The sequence below is a fragment of the Venturia canescens genome, chromosome 2, assembly GCF_019457755.1.
Source record: "Venturia canescens isolate UGA chromosome 2, ASM1945775v1, whole genome shotgun sequence".
NCBI lineage: Eukaryota > Metazoa > Arthropoda > Insecta > Hymenoptera > Ichneumonidae > Venturia > Venturia canescens.
This window is the reverse complement of record NC_057422.1, coordinates 11,483,416-11,497,823: the sequence shown is the minus strand read 5'-3', so window position 1 is coordinate 11,497,823 and position 14,408 is coordinate 11,483,416.

Genomic DNA, 14,408 nt, shown 5'->3' with positions numbered 1-14,408 from the left:
AAATAAAAAGTTATCAGTAAACATTTGAGAGCCACGTCTCCGCGTTACCGATCGCTTACGATCGATTTATTCGTTCGGTTTTTGCCTTCGAAGGGAGAGCGTAGCACGAAGGAAAACTCGTTCGTAACGGAGCTCCCAAGACTCGTTCAACATCCAGGTCTCGTGGTAAGGATGAGCAAAAAAAATGCTGACTCCGACGAATGAGAGGGAGAATTGCATCGGACGAAAGGTCGAATCCGTGGTCAGCTTTACTCGAAGAGGAAGAAAAAAACTGCACAAAATGCGAGAAATTCGGAGAGAGGAACAAAACAGGAGCAAAATGTCGACAGACTTTTTCCTTCCGGCGAATCGAACAATAATAACGACCAATTTTATTCAATGTTTCTTCGCTTTTATGATTTCGTGTCCACATTTTCGTTGGGTTTCAAAAATGGGGGCGAGCAAATCGCATGAACTTGAAGGTAGTTGGTACGAAATGAAATAACAATATCGAAGGCGGAAAAGTTTGGTTCAACGGGAGTTTTACGTCAAAGGATCAGGGATAGCGCGCTGGTGCTGGTACGTTCGTTTCTCAAATCTAATATCATGCAAAGCGCGTATACAACGGGATGAAAAAGCCTCGCGCCACATTCGAAGCACATCACGGTCGAGGGGGATTGAGATGTCCTCGGGAAATCACTATTTCCGGTGGCAATATCGGTTACTCGAAAACGGCAGGGGAAAAAAAAAAGGAAAATAAAAATACAAAGCGGTGACAGAGAGGCAGGACAGAGGCGCGGGGTAAAATTGGGAGAGTGGGTGAGTCAATATCCAGGAACGAAAATAAATACAAGGAAGAATAAAAAAAGTTTAGTACAATCGCATGAATATAAAAAAAACTGTTACGACAAAAAGATACTCGCAGAATCGCGAAACGACGAGTACGAAAAATCGAAGGGTGAAAAGGGGCTTGGGAATCTGCGGATACAAAAAATAACGGATACCCTTAAATAACGGAAATAACGGAGGGACGAATTTTTGAGGATGAAGTTATATGCAAAAAAACATCAGCGAGAATAAAAAAAAGTCCGCGTATCCCAAAAATCGTAACAGCGAGAAAAAAAATGATCAAAAAACTTCAGCGGACGCTCAAAATGACTCGAAATTCCTAAGTGCGATTCTACAGAGGGGAATATTCGAGGAACCCAAAGTGTGTAGAATCACTCGTTCCGGAAGTTTGAACATGAAGAAAATCGGTATAAAGAAGTTAAGGTAGTTCATGCACGAAACGATTTTCTTAAGAAAGTCTTGAAATTTACACAGAGTTTAAATGGGCAGTCGGCTCACACGCATTTCAAATTTTAAAGGCTTCATCTTGTCAGTCATTGAGACAGACGTGCTTAAATATGAAGAAAAATACACAAGGACTATGCGTAAAAAATCATTTATCTTTCCATACAACGAATGAACGCTTATTACGAAGTTTATGAAAAACGTGCACAATAACAATAAAGTATATAATGAAGATGTGGGAAAAAGTTCGAGACGATTGTCTTACTAGTAATAAAGATTACCTTAAAGATTTAACGAAATTGGTAATGAGCACTCGTATTTGCTTATTTCGGCTTATTTTCTTTCTCCTTGGCTTGGCCCATTGCTGTCACAGCCTTCTGCTTTTTGTTAATACTTTTTTTCTTTATCTCTGAAGCGATTTTTGACACAAAAAACTATAGTATTTTAGCGAGGGCCGAATGAAATTTGGGGTTGAGTCAGTGATGGATCCCAGATTAATTAATAAATGGCCTGCGTCATTTCATTCGCCAAAAGATGAGTTGAAAAAATGTATTTACAATGTCGAATGAATAGCTCTGACATTAAATTTAAAGTGATTATAAATTTAATTAGGAATTGAAAATCTAGCCAATTTAGACACCCCTAAAAAACGATCCTTCGGGCATGTCGATCGACCTTAAAAAAAAAAAGAAAAAAAAAACGTTGTAACGTCGAAAAATAACGAGTGTATAATCTCGAAAGTCTGGATCCTCTCAAAATGAGATTCTCAAGTGTGCGAAGAGGCAGGCAGAGCTTCGATAAAAATCAACGATAACCGTTGTGTGTTAATACGGCTTCTGGGTTCGAAAACTTTCGTCATAAGGGCGAAAATTTTCCGGAAATGGCGCACCTCTTTTACCCTTGTACGTAACGATTTTTCCCCTATTACCCTTCGCTTTTCCTACACACATCCACGTACACGTCTGTATTAATATACACACACACACATAGAGAGACGATTAGAGCAGTCAGGGACTCGTTGGCTTTGGCAACGAGGCTTTGCCCTATATGAAGTGTGTTATAACGAGGGGTTGGTTAGACACGAGAGAAGTTCGTCGAGAAAACGAGGAGAATTGGCCACAGGCCCCTGTACATAGATTCGTGAGTTCGACCAGGAGAACCAGGAGTGCGATCGCGATCGAGGGTTCGGAGGATAGAAAGTCCACACACACACACACACACACACACACACACACACTGGCGCGCGCGCGCAAGCACAAGTACGGAGACACGGACGTGCCATCTGGTTGGACATCCGGCGTTGGTCGGACGAAGCGCAATTTTGACTGTCCAGCTCCCTGATATAAGGAGGGCCGGAGCGGAAAGGGAGCTGTACAAAATGTAATTTCGACAGGGCAGACACAACGTCGGCCATACTTCGATCCGAAGGCGCTAATTTTCCCCAATAAACCTGTCGCATCCATTGAACAAAGTTTCTCACCCTTCTCAAAGGAGCAATGGGAGGAAATTCGACGGAGGAAAGACTAAGATTGCTAATTTAAGAAAACGCTATGGAGCGCGCACAACTGGACGTTGCGTTTATTTCCTCCCACGCTTTTAGCACCTCCATAAAAAGTCGTAAACTGCCCGACGATCGCAGCCGCAAGGGCTCCGTCCAATACTCCTTTTCCCCGTGCCGCGATCGCTTAGCGCTGTTTTTCCTAAATTTCTATAACACTCGCAAAATCTGTATAATAGAGCCTCCGCCGATCGTCCGCGCGGAGCCATAACAATCCTTTTTCCCTGTCTCGATGGGCCAGCGCCTGCCTCTCGCTGGGAACGCCGCTTTCGGGCGCATATTTGCGAAGAAAAAATATGGGCTCTGCGCGCCTGTGAAAAGAGATGAGGGTATAAAAAAAGGGAAATTGGATAGATCTGCATGGCTTCGTATAGCTGTATACACCGGGGATGCGGATCCGTTATGCAGGTATAGACGAGAGGACGTTTCGCCGCTAACCACCAGTCCAAGATTTTGTCTCTCTCACTTCGGTGCTGGCAAGAACGGCCGGAGAGTGCACTCGGGAAAAGCATAAGGCGCCCGCGAGTGTGGGAACATCAACCCCCGGAGACGAGCGACTCACGTAACATTCGAACGTGCGTGTCTCCTCGGAGGAACGCGTGTGTGCGTCATTTTCGGTTTATAAGGGAGAAAAGGCGCGGCCAATGGGTCCCCGCTGCGGCTAGACGATATTTGTAACCCTCACCGAAGCATTTCCCGTCTCTCTCCGACTCCTTTTGCTCTCGCCAGTGCGTCAATTCGTGCGCGGCCCGGACACAGGTATAATGTTCATGCCGGTGCGATGCCAGCGTCTGGATAGCTGCCTCGAAATGCATCGGCGCGGCTGCAACGGGGAGAAAGAGAGAGAGAGAGAGAAAGAGATTTTTGAAAGACCGCTGCAATTGTATCCGTCTGTGAAAAATAATCGTCGGAAATTCTTGTCCTCCAAACGAAAAGGGGAATTTTCATTCCCCCTCCGCCTCCCCTGCCCCTTAAGGGGAGAACAGGCTGGGAAACAAAGCGAGAAAAAGGAACTCCTTAATCCTTTGTGCAGCTCGTGGTGCTGTAATAGCACGTTACGTGGCGAAACAACCCAAGAACCTGCCACGTCTTATTTCTTATATTCGATTCAACAGGTCCTGGGATTCGTGCCTTAAGAAAGATGTTCGAAAATTTACTCCTTCGCGAGTCGGTGTCAACTCTCAAGATAACCTTTCGATCGACTTTGTCTCATGAATATTTCCCTACGAGCCTCCATCGACGCCTCGACATCTGACGAATATTAACACTTAATTATTCTGCTAATCTCGATTTTTCAACTAGTCGACGAATCTTGGAAATATTTGAAAAACACTCCGAAATTACGGTTTCGTTTGTACACATATTTTTAAAATTGGGTCAAACGCCTGTACGAAATACCTGTACACAATGAATCGTGGCATTTTGTAAACGTCGATTTAAGAAAACGACTTCGAAGGTTCGAAATTCGATTTATTTTAGCATCAATCGAACTTCAGAAAGTGCCTGAACTCGTAACAGCCGAATTTCACGAGAATATTACAGCGCTGTTTTTGCCGAAACGATCAAACAAATTTTATGAATTTTCATGGACGTTACTCTTTTATTATTATTATAATTATTCATATTTTCTTTATTTATTATTGTTTACATTAGTTAATTATAAATGTATAATTATTAATAATAATTATAAATGATTAAACAAAATTTTCCTCGAATCTCTTCGATCAGCTGTCAAATTCGAGAGGATTCGAGTTCCAAAATGTTCGAAGCTCTCGTTATTGGATGTTTGCATCAGTTGCCGCGGCTACGGATGATAAAATATTAGCTTTACGTGCACACGTGAAACGCAAACAGCCACACAATAACGTAGGACTTGGCACGAGAGGCGTGCATCAAGTTCTACAAATATATGCGTGGGTGTGCGTTGATACGATGGCTGCAGACGTGCCAAAGTCTTCTCGGTCCGATCCCATGGATACGTACTTCCGGTATAAGTCAGTGATCCCACGCGGAGGGTTCGACCGAGGCTTCGCATTATATCATCGGAGCAAAAGTTCAAGAGCACACGCATGCGTGCATTTTTAGTCTCGAAAGCCCACATCCAAGTGGTCTACGTTCCATCATATGCGTGCAACCAAATGCACGAAATGAATTTATGGCCGCCTATGTGCAGGGGGGACCGGGGCGAACGGGCTGCATGAAAAACGACAAAATCGTTGTTTCATGTTTTTCAATTTATTTCGACAAACGAAAATTTCATTGGAGAGAAGAAAATAAAAAAAATGAGAAAACAATTTAATGATAAAAACGCATCGCGCTTTTTCTCAATTGTGAAATTTTTGTCATCTTTTAAGGAGTTTCGGTACAGGCGATACAATGTTGCCATGCTAATCCATGCTAAAAAAATTAAAAAATTCAAAAAGTTCAGAATTTTATAAAATTTGGTGAACATATTCTTTAGTGCCAAATTTGACGACACAAATTTTTTAAGATTTTTCTTCTACACAGTTATCGAGTAATTGATCACTAAAGTTTTCTTAATATAAATTTCTTAATATTTTGACTTCTGTACCGAAACTCCTTAATCGAACGAAAAGTAATTTCACAAATGTTTTGCCAGGTCCTTCATTCAACTCCAAAAAAATCGCTTTTATTCTGTAAATTAAAAAAAATCTCGTCGCGAATGATGCAGTTTTCGGTTGTTGAGGGTAAGAAGCAAAAATTTTCAAACTTTTCGAAACTTCAAAATTTTCTTAAGGTCCCTGGTCGCCCTTGCACGTTGATTGACGAACGGAAAACCCTATCAAAAAGGATTTTAAGGCTTCAATGGTGCTAGCTTACGTATTTAGGCTTCTCCGAAGAGCGAATTTATTTCGGCATTTAGGAGCGTACATGAGTGTGCATTTGGGAAGGGGCCGCGTGGGTGAGCGCGCCCGAAGCCCTCTGGGTCGTTCAGCTGCGCCGAAAAACGCGTAGGACGCATTTTCCGGCGCTGTCTTTCCACACACGTTTTTGGCCCAGAAGGGCGAAGGGCCTGTTTCGTCCCGCATCTATCCCTCACCGCGGCGCGGGGGACATTCCGCGCCATGTTCCAACATATCGTCGAAGGCCTTTTTCTATCTTCCCCCCGCCCTTCCGTCTCTCCCTTCCGTCTCTTCATGGACCGGCTGCCAACTGCGAAGCGTTTGAAACGGCGGGCCTGGGATAGGAGGACCGGCAAAGATATGTGCATCGCGTTTCGAGATAGCGATCGCGCATGCGCGGAACAACGAAAATTTTCTAACCTCCGGCCCCGGAGAATTCGGCTCTTCTGTCCGAACTTTAGCGGATGTTTCGGTGAAAAAATCAACTTTTTCGTCATTCTTGGCAACTCTGGGAAGATCGACGCTCATTTACTGGCTGGTTTACGCAGCACGATTTCAATTCGATGGCACTCGACGAGCAAGAGGTTCCGCTGGACGGTCGATACACGCGGGGACACTTTTGTATGAAAATTTGGTATAAATACGTAGAAATATTTTCTGTTACGAAACAGCGCTGCTCCGTGTCGGGATTCTATTACGTTTCGCGAAAGTACACAGAAATATTGACAACGATAATAGTAATCTCAAATTGAATTACGTTGGACAGACGGAATTGAGGTCTGTGAGAGATTCTTAGATCGAACGACGTATCGATAGCCAAATGTCACTGGTGCTTTTGGTGGAATGTTTAGAATTGGTGAATCGGACTGGAGCAATTGGTGAAATGTCCAAAATTATTGTACCCTTGAGATGCACAGTCCGAAAAGAAGTTCTTTTTAATAAAGATTTACTTCTTTCAGGACCGTGCGCCTTCAATATTACCAAAATTTTAAACATTCGCGAGCACGAAGTCCGCTCATGAACGAAGCGACTGCTCGAAATTTTACTTTGTGCAACTAGTTTATTTTCGTGTTTATAACGACAACGTCTCGAATATTTGGCGCGTGCATAAATTTTGCGATGTTGCGGAGCAAAGCTCAGTGCGTTAAAATGAAAAATACGAAACTATTCAAGTTTTCGTGTAGCACAGACAAGCTATTGCTATGTCATCTCCTAAATTTTTACTAAACCATTTAATTATTTACTATAAATTTTTAGTAAAAATTCTCTCGGTGTCCATTTTTGGTTCCCCAAATTCAAGCACTATCTGTCGCGCACTCCGCATCGATAATTATTGTAAAATCGATGTGGTCCGACGTTGCCATAAAAACAGTAATTTTTTCGTATAAAAGTTTCTCCGTGTACCCAACTTCGTGTTTATTCATAGGGCAAAGCTCGTTCGGGATTCGCGAGCTCGAAGAATGATTGCTAATGATCCGAGGTGTTGCTGGGAGGATGAAAATCCTTTTAGCGTAAACAAAGGATTCTCCTTGCCTCGAATGCCCAATGGAAGTGAGCCTAACGAGGTTCTTGGCTACGCGAGAACTTCGCGTAGGAAAATGCACACAGAGAGGGTCTTTTTCTCTCTGGCTGGGCATGAAAAAAAGTATAAAAAAAGAGCGAAGATGGGCCGTTTTTTTGGGAAATGCGCGCGCAACCCGCCCACGGTTGCCGCATGTACACCCCTAGTGGCCAAGGTCGAGGGAGCACTGTTTCTCTTTTTTTCTCTCCGCGTCTTCTCTCGCTTATAGTTTATCGTTAAGGCCCTTGGGTACCCTTTCCCGGCGACTTTCCTCGCCAGGCCCATGCGGCGGTTTCCACCCGCCGCGGTGGCGCGCGTTGTAGCGTTTTTTTTGTGATCTTGTGCGAGCGGAGAGCCCACTCTGGGAGGGTTTTTTCTCCTTCGTTTTCTCCCTCTTTTCTAGCTGCCTCTCCGCAATAGCGAGCGGTTTCCCGTCGCGCTTATGTAGCGGCTCTCGTCGACTCCGTTCTTGATCCCTGGAGCAACGAAATCATGCTCAAGTGTGTGTGGCCCGGTGCGGCTGTGCGCGCGCGCGCTTCGTGGGTCCAGACGAGGCTTTTACGCCGCGATTGAACGTCCCGGCACCTGTTAACCCTGCTCTTCCCATCGCCGCCGATGCATCCGCGCTTCCCCCCTTTCCTCATTCTCTCTTCTGCTCCGCCGTAATCGAGGCTCCGGATCGTAACGCATTCGATCGACTGCACATGTTCATTAAAAAAGGGGGCCAATTTATTTCCTTTTCTTTGGAGCGACCGAAAGCCTCGGGAATCTAGACAACGACATTTTTCTTCAAACACTATTATTTATTTGCATCGAAAAAATCCTACCTGAGAGCTCGTGGGTAAAGGCCACGAATAATTTCTCATCTATCGATAACCTGCGATCCCCGCTTTCTGCTCGAAATCCGACTTTTATCGATCAACCAAAGCTGTGGGGTACGAATGCATGTTCGAGCTTTTTGTGTTGATAAAGGAACGGGCATTAAAGAAAAACAAAAGTATGACCAAATTAAACTGAAATGACAAACGATTTATTCAATTTTTAATGTTTTCCGAATTACATTACAAAAATAAAGATATTTTGTTATAAATTGTGCTTTCTTTTCTTTTTTTTTTTCGCATGAAAATTTTTTGATTTCAGATTATACGTAAACTTTTGAAATTCCGGTATTTTTCTCAATAACAATAATTTTCGCAATTACAATGATAACCTCGCGCGCGCTTATGTGAATTTATTTAAATTTTATTTCTCGATAAATCGAGCTTCTGACTAATTGACTCACTTTTTGACTCGATACAATGCAAATAAATTTAACGAGCAAATTTTATTTAAGATTGCACTCTTAATAACTCAATATAACTCAGATAAATTTTGACTATCACTAGCAAAGTTTGCAACTACTTTACGTCGATTAATTCAAGTCTGAATTATTAATAAAATGAATAAACACTCAAATTGATAATATTTTTATTCTAAGAATGTAATAAAATTATGACGTTCTTGGAGTTGCTCTCCATTAGCCAAATTTTGAATTTTTTGTGGCCATGCACATTTGATGCTATCTCGGAGACTGTAGCGATGTTCTCTTTGTAGAGCGTACCGATGCCTGGCCAAGATTTCTCCCAAATTGACTTCATATTGAGTGTTAGAAAAAGATGAACTTCGTGCGACCTTCGAAAGTCGAACGTTCTCCAACGATCGCGATTTTAGAGTTTTTGTTAACCAGCTTCCTCTGATAGTGCACACTGCACGTCATCTCCCATCGGTTTCCAAAGTATGGCCTGATGTTTGAGACGACGAATGCTTTCGTCTCAATAATTATCAATAATAGTCTCAATAATAAGGTAGCTTCTCGGTCCTCAACGTCGATTGATTTTCCCCGATAGTCCTTGTTGACGATCGCGTAGATTCGGTCGATGGGCGAATTCACTCTTGGATAGGGGTTCCTTTTGGGGAGGTCGATGAACAATTGCTCTTCGAAGGCACACAACTCGGATTTATCGGATTTAGAAATTCCAAAATGATGATTGAGAAGCTCCGAATTTTCCTGGCAAATTCGCTGATCAGACGATTCGTACAACATTTTTTTTATCGCCTTCCACACTCCGGTATCGAAGTCAATAAAATAACGTGAATTTTGGCAATCGACGCATGATTTTTAATTGAATTTAAGGAATTTCATTTAGTCAAACTTCATCGCTAAACCTTGAGTGAGTTTACGGAAAACATTGCACGCTAATCGAATAAAACAAATTCCCCGTTTATTCTGAAACCCAGCTGCGCTGGCGCCCTTCAGTCTCACGAAATTCGATTCTGCGTCAAAGTATAGTTCAGGCGTTCTACGATTAGTCGGGTTTGCAACTACTTTATGTTGATTAATTTGAATGCTAAATTATTAACAAAATTAATAAACACTGAGAATATTTTTATCTTAAAAATGTAATAAAATGCCTTAAAAATATCATAAAAGATAAAATTATACTTCAACTTGACTAGTTAATGATTGAGTCGCGGTACCGGTGACACTTAAATACACGTAACCTCGGCAACATTTTTATTGCACGAAAGAAAAGTTATATCGGTGTAATAACACCGAGAAAAATGAATGGTCAATTCATTGGAAAAAAAGCGAAGCTACTAGACGAATGAAAGCACGTGAGTCAGTCTCAAAAATAAACTTGACGAAATTCCCGCGATTCCCGAATTTTCCCGAAGTTCGATGCAGCCGTTACCAGCGGTCCAACGTAACGACTGACATCCGCTTTCGACGCGTCAAAAACTCAAGTTTTTTCATCTTTTCTTTCTCAAAAGCCCCGTAAGCTAATGTTTTTTTTTTTTTTTTTCAAAGAAACGGAATCTGTGATAAATTTTCTTCGCGATATAAACTTTTCCGAAGCTCCAACCCCGTACAACTTTCTCACGATTAATATATTATTGCGAGTTCTCCCACAGAGTACCGTGTTAAAAACTCAAAATTGTAAATGAAATAATTCCAAATTTAGCCCCGCAAGAGGCCCCGGAACCGTTTATCGTTATCAGCAGACCTTAAACTGTCATTAACCGCAAAAGAAAACCTCCCTCGTACTTCATGGAACGATCGAATCACTTTAAACGTAGACACTCGAGTCTTCAATTACGATTGTACTTTCAATGTTTTCGCAGTTGAGGCATCACTCTTATATTCGGACTGAAAAGCATCGGGTGCAGTTTTCCTCACGTGAAGAAGCGAATAAAAGAGCGGCAATAAAAATAACCATAAAATTGTTTATCTCCCGCAACAAGACAGAGATTGAAAAGCCATTTTCCGGATTGACAAATATCACGGGCGAAGAATGTGAATACATTAGTCGTTGATATTTCGGCAGCGCCGTACCAATTTCCCCGTATAACGGTAAATATACTTTTTCTAATGTGCCCTAAAAAAAAAGATCGAGGACCCCGTGCACATGTAATACGCGTGCGTGAATAAATAGCCGAAGAAACGCAAACTTTCTCTACATGTGAAAGGACCGCTGTATAACCGCGAGGCACGATCGGAGCGAAAAGACTCCCTTCCTTTGCTTATCCGTTCGATGATCAGGCGAATGCTACGCGTATGCGTATAACGACAACAATAATAGATTTATTGTTATCTGCGTACACACACCGGGCTGTGCGGTGTATAATGGATTCTCGGGGTTGGACGGAAGGAAAGCGAAGGAAGAAGAAAGAACGAGGTGTAATGAGAGAAGAGCCAAAGGGCCCTTGGGTCGAGAGACAAAAAGCCCGGCATCCCAATTCGCGTAACGGGATTTTTCTTTGCGTGCACACTTATGCCTTCGAATCAAAAGTATTTATTTATATATACGCGCGCGTATATCGGTGGGGCAGCAGCCTGGCAGGTTTTGTTTTGCTCTTTCTTCCCCTAATTTTCGTTTTATTCATCGATCTATTGACCAAGCGTCGAAAAACGTTAGAGGAGGGTTCGCAGGTTCGATTGTGTGCGGTGTGCTCATATACGAATATGAACCGACGATAATATCCCGTTCTATAAAACAATAACGCGGTAGATTCGGCCAACGTACGAATGGATTCGTGCGTGAGGAAATTCATTGAGAGAAGCACGGCCTTCGAGGATTTTCCGCGTGGGACGAGAAACGGGGGAGTTGGAGCTCCCTCGAGACCGCGTGCGCGCTCATTCGCTCTCGCACACATGAGCCGGGTGCGGGTCGAGGCAAAATTAAACGGGAATACGAAATGCGTCGAATGCCGAGCTTCCAGTCAGCGTCATCCGAGGATTTTTATTCCGAGGTACGTTTTCCCGATAAGCCGATGAGCCCGTTCGCAATTTGAACTACAGAACGGAGCACAACCGAATGCGGAGGAAAAATGAAGCCGGATAAACAACACGGAGCTCAGAAGCGCAAGAACGATTTGAAAATCCACGAGCCCCTTTCCTCACCGAATGCTACTCCACGAAATAAAAAATGCCTCATTATGCTCCACATTGCCTCGAGGCCAACCGCTCAAATGCGCAGCAAACTTTACCGTCAGCGTCAGAAGAGCCTCGCGCGCCTTTCGTTTCTCCGCCCGCGCAGGGGTGCTTGAAAACACGCGTTTTCTTTCTCTCACTATTTTTTTTCTCTGTTTTGCTCGAACCCTCTCGGAAACCACGCACTGCGAAGTGCTACAAATATATAAACCAGCGCCCTCGCCCACGTCGCTTTTCCGGAGCGATTTGCCAATGTATTTATATCCATCGGTGGACGTGCACGCTCCGCGCTGCGAACGAGGGACACATGTATATCGGGAACAACATTTCTATGTAGCTTAATATGCATTTATGTATTTTATGTACATTTATACATGTGAATCCTCGAGCTCTCTGGACCCGAGTTGGCGAATCACTTCCGTTCTCACGGAGATGCGGGTGCGTTTATGCGCATGGGACGTTCCAGGCCAAATCGACGAATTTTCAAACCGGCTCCTTTCGAGACTCGGTGGAAACGGTTTTCGTCTTTTTCTGCTGTACGAAAAGACGTTTTTTAACATTTTTTCACACTTTTTCGTCCCGACCTAAGCAGAGGTGGGAATTTTTCATAAACATGGTGTTAGCTTTTGGGTTTTTGTAAATTACATTTGAAAAGAAAGAAAGTAGAATAAAATTTATGATTTGGCTAATTTTTGGTGAAAGTACGAGCTTTTGAAATTTTCATGTGACTTTATCCGGATAACATTCTTTTCCATTTTTCCCTCTTACGCTCTACGCTTTTTTACTTCTTCATTCTGCATAGGTAAAAATATTCAATAACCTTTTTTTATTGGGTATCGAAGAAATAATGAAAAATCATGGAAAAACATTCAGGGCTTTCTTCAATTTTTTCCGAATAAAATTGACATTTTTCCAATAATTACGACTTTAATTTTTATAATTGTCATTCTTTTTCAACCTTCAGGGCTCTCGGTACATCCTAGAAGATTTTCAAAGTGGTGTCATCACAAATAAGCCGAGTCGAAAAAAAAAATTTTTTCGTCATGGAAAAAAAGAGGAAAAGGTGAAAAGATCGGACTTTTAAAATTTCAGAGAGTTTGTGAAAAGTGTCAGAATTTCTTAAGGAGAAAATAGAAAATTTTTAAGCACAAACATCCCAAAATTTTAGTTTTTTATCTAAATTCCCCAAAAAAAAAAAACATTGAACACAGATTCGTATGACGTTTTGATGTTTTTCCCTAAAAAATACATTCAAAGCGTTATGTCATTCTGACCAAGAATAACCCCATTTTTTAGAAAAATTCATAACTATTTAAGAGTCGTGAAAAAAAAATGTGAAAAAATTCTGAAAAATTTCTTTGGTGCGATGGAAAAAGACGAAAAATTTTCCACCGATTCAAAAGCCGTCGATTTGGTCTCGAATGCCCCCGCATGCATGCATACAACATGTACGAATTCCCATATAAATGTACATATAAATTTATACATTTATACGTATTCGTACATAGTACACTCGCCATATATGTCTCTATCTAAGTAGAATGTAGACAAGCTCTGTAGTGGCAGGATCATCGTGTGTCGGATATACCGCTCGAGGGTGGGCCAAAGTTTGTTGCACTCGATTTCTATGCGCCTCTAATACACAGATAGATAGATGCGTGCACACAAAGCAGACAGTCTCTCAAACACTCTGGGCTATCCCTTATGGCCTTGTGCCTCGAAACTCCTCCGTCTGAGAGTCAAAAACTAGGAGGGAACGAGAGCCAACGAAGAGGAGGCGAGAACCGAAGAGAAAGAGAGAAATAGAGGGCGCGCGAGGGAGATAGGAGAGATGAATAAAACGATATGATTCAGGATGCACCCGCATCGTAAATCGACAAACACTGCGCTCAAGCGCGTATTTTATCGGTACACGAATTTCCGAGCGAACGAGCAGCTTGGGAGGAAAAATAAAATGTTTATTTTGCAAGTGTATTATAGAGAATATGCTGTTCAATGGTGGGGCCGCGATAGATTGAAAGGATTTTGTGAAATTTCATAGATTTTTGTGGATTCGAGGAACGGAGAGTTTTCGTAGCGAATTGCTTTGGGAAGACAATGCTGGAAATGCGGCTTTGTCAATTTTGGAGGGGGGAAGATACGACGAGATTTTTGTATTCGTTCAAAGCAACACGAGGGTTTCGGAACCTCGTGCTGGGATTTTCAATGGTTACGTTCTGGAAATTCAATCTGATATATGCCTTCAAAAGTTAAGAGACTCCAATTTTGAGCTCGTTCATATTTTTTGGTACTTTATCGATTTTTTTATTGACGCTTGTTCTGTGAGAGAAATGAAGTGATTGTGAACGCGTTAAGGTTGTTTGAAAGGTTTATTTCCAGAGTTTTGCACAATGTTATAATTTCATGAAGGATCTCGAAAATTTAAGCCTCCTTTCGTCGAATATTTTATTTCAAATAGTACGACGTCAATCATTTCACTTCCTAATTATATATATATAATCACTTCAAATTAATGTCAGAGTTATTCATTCGAAATTGTAAATACATTTTTTCAACTCATCTCTTGGCGAATGAAATTACGCAGGCCATTTATTAATCTGGAATCCATCACTGACTCAACCCAAAAATTTCTTTCGCCCTTACCTAAAGTATTATCGTTTTTTATGTAAAAAAATCGCTCCA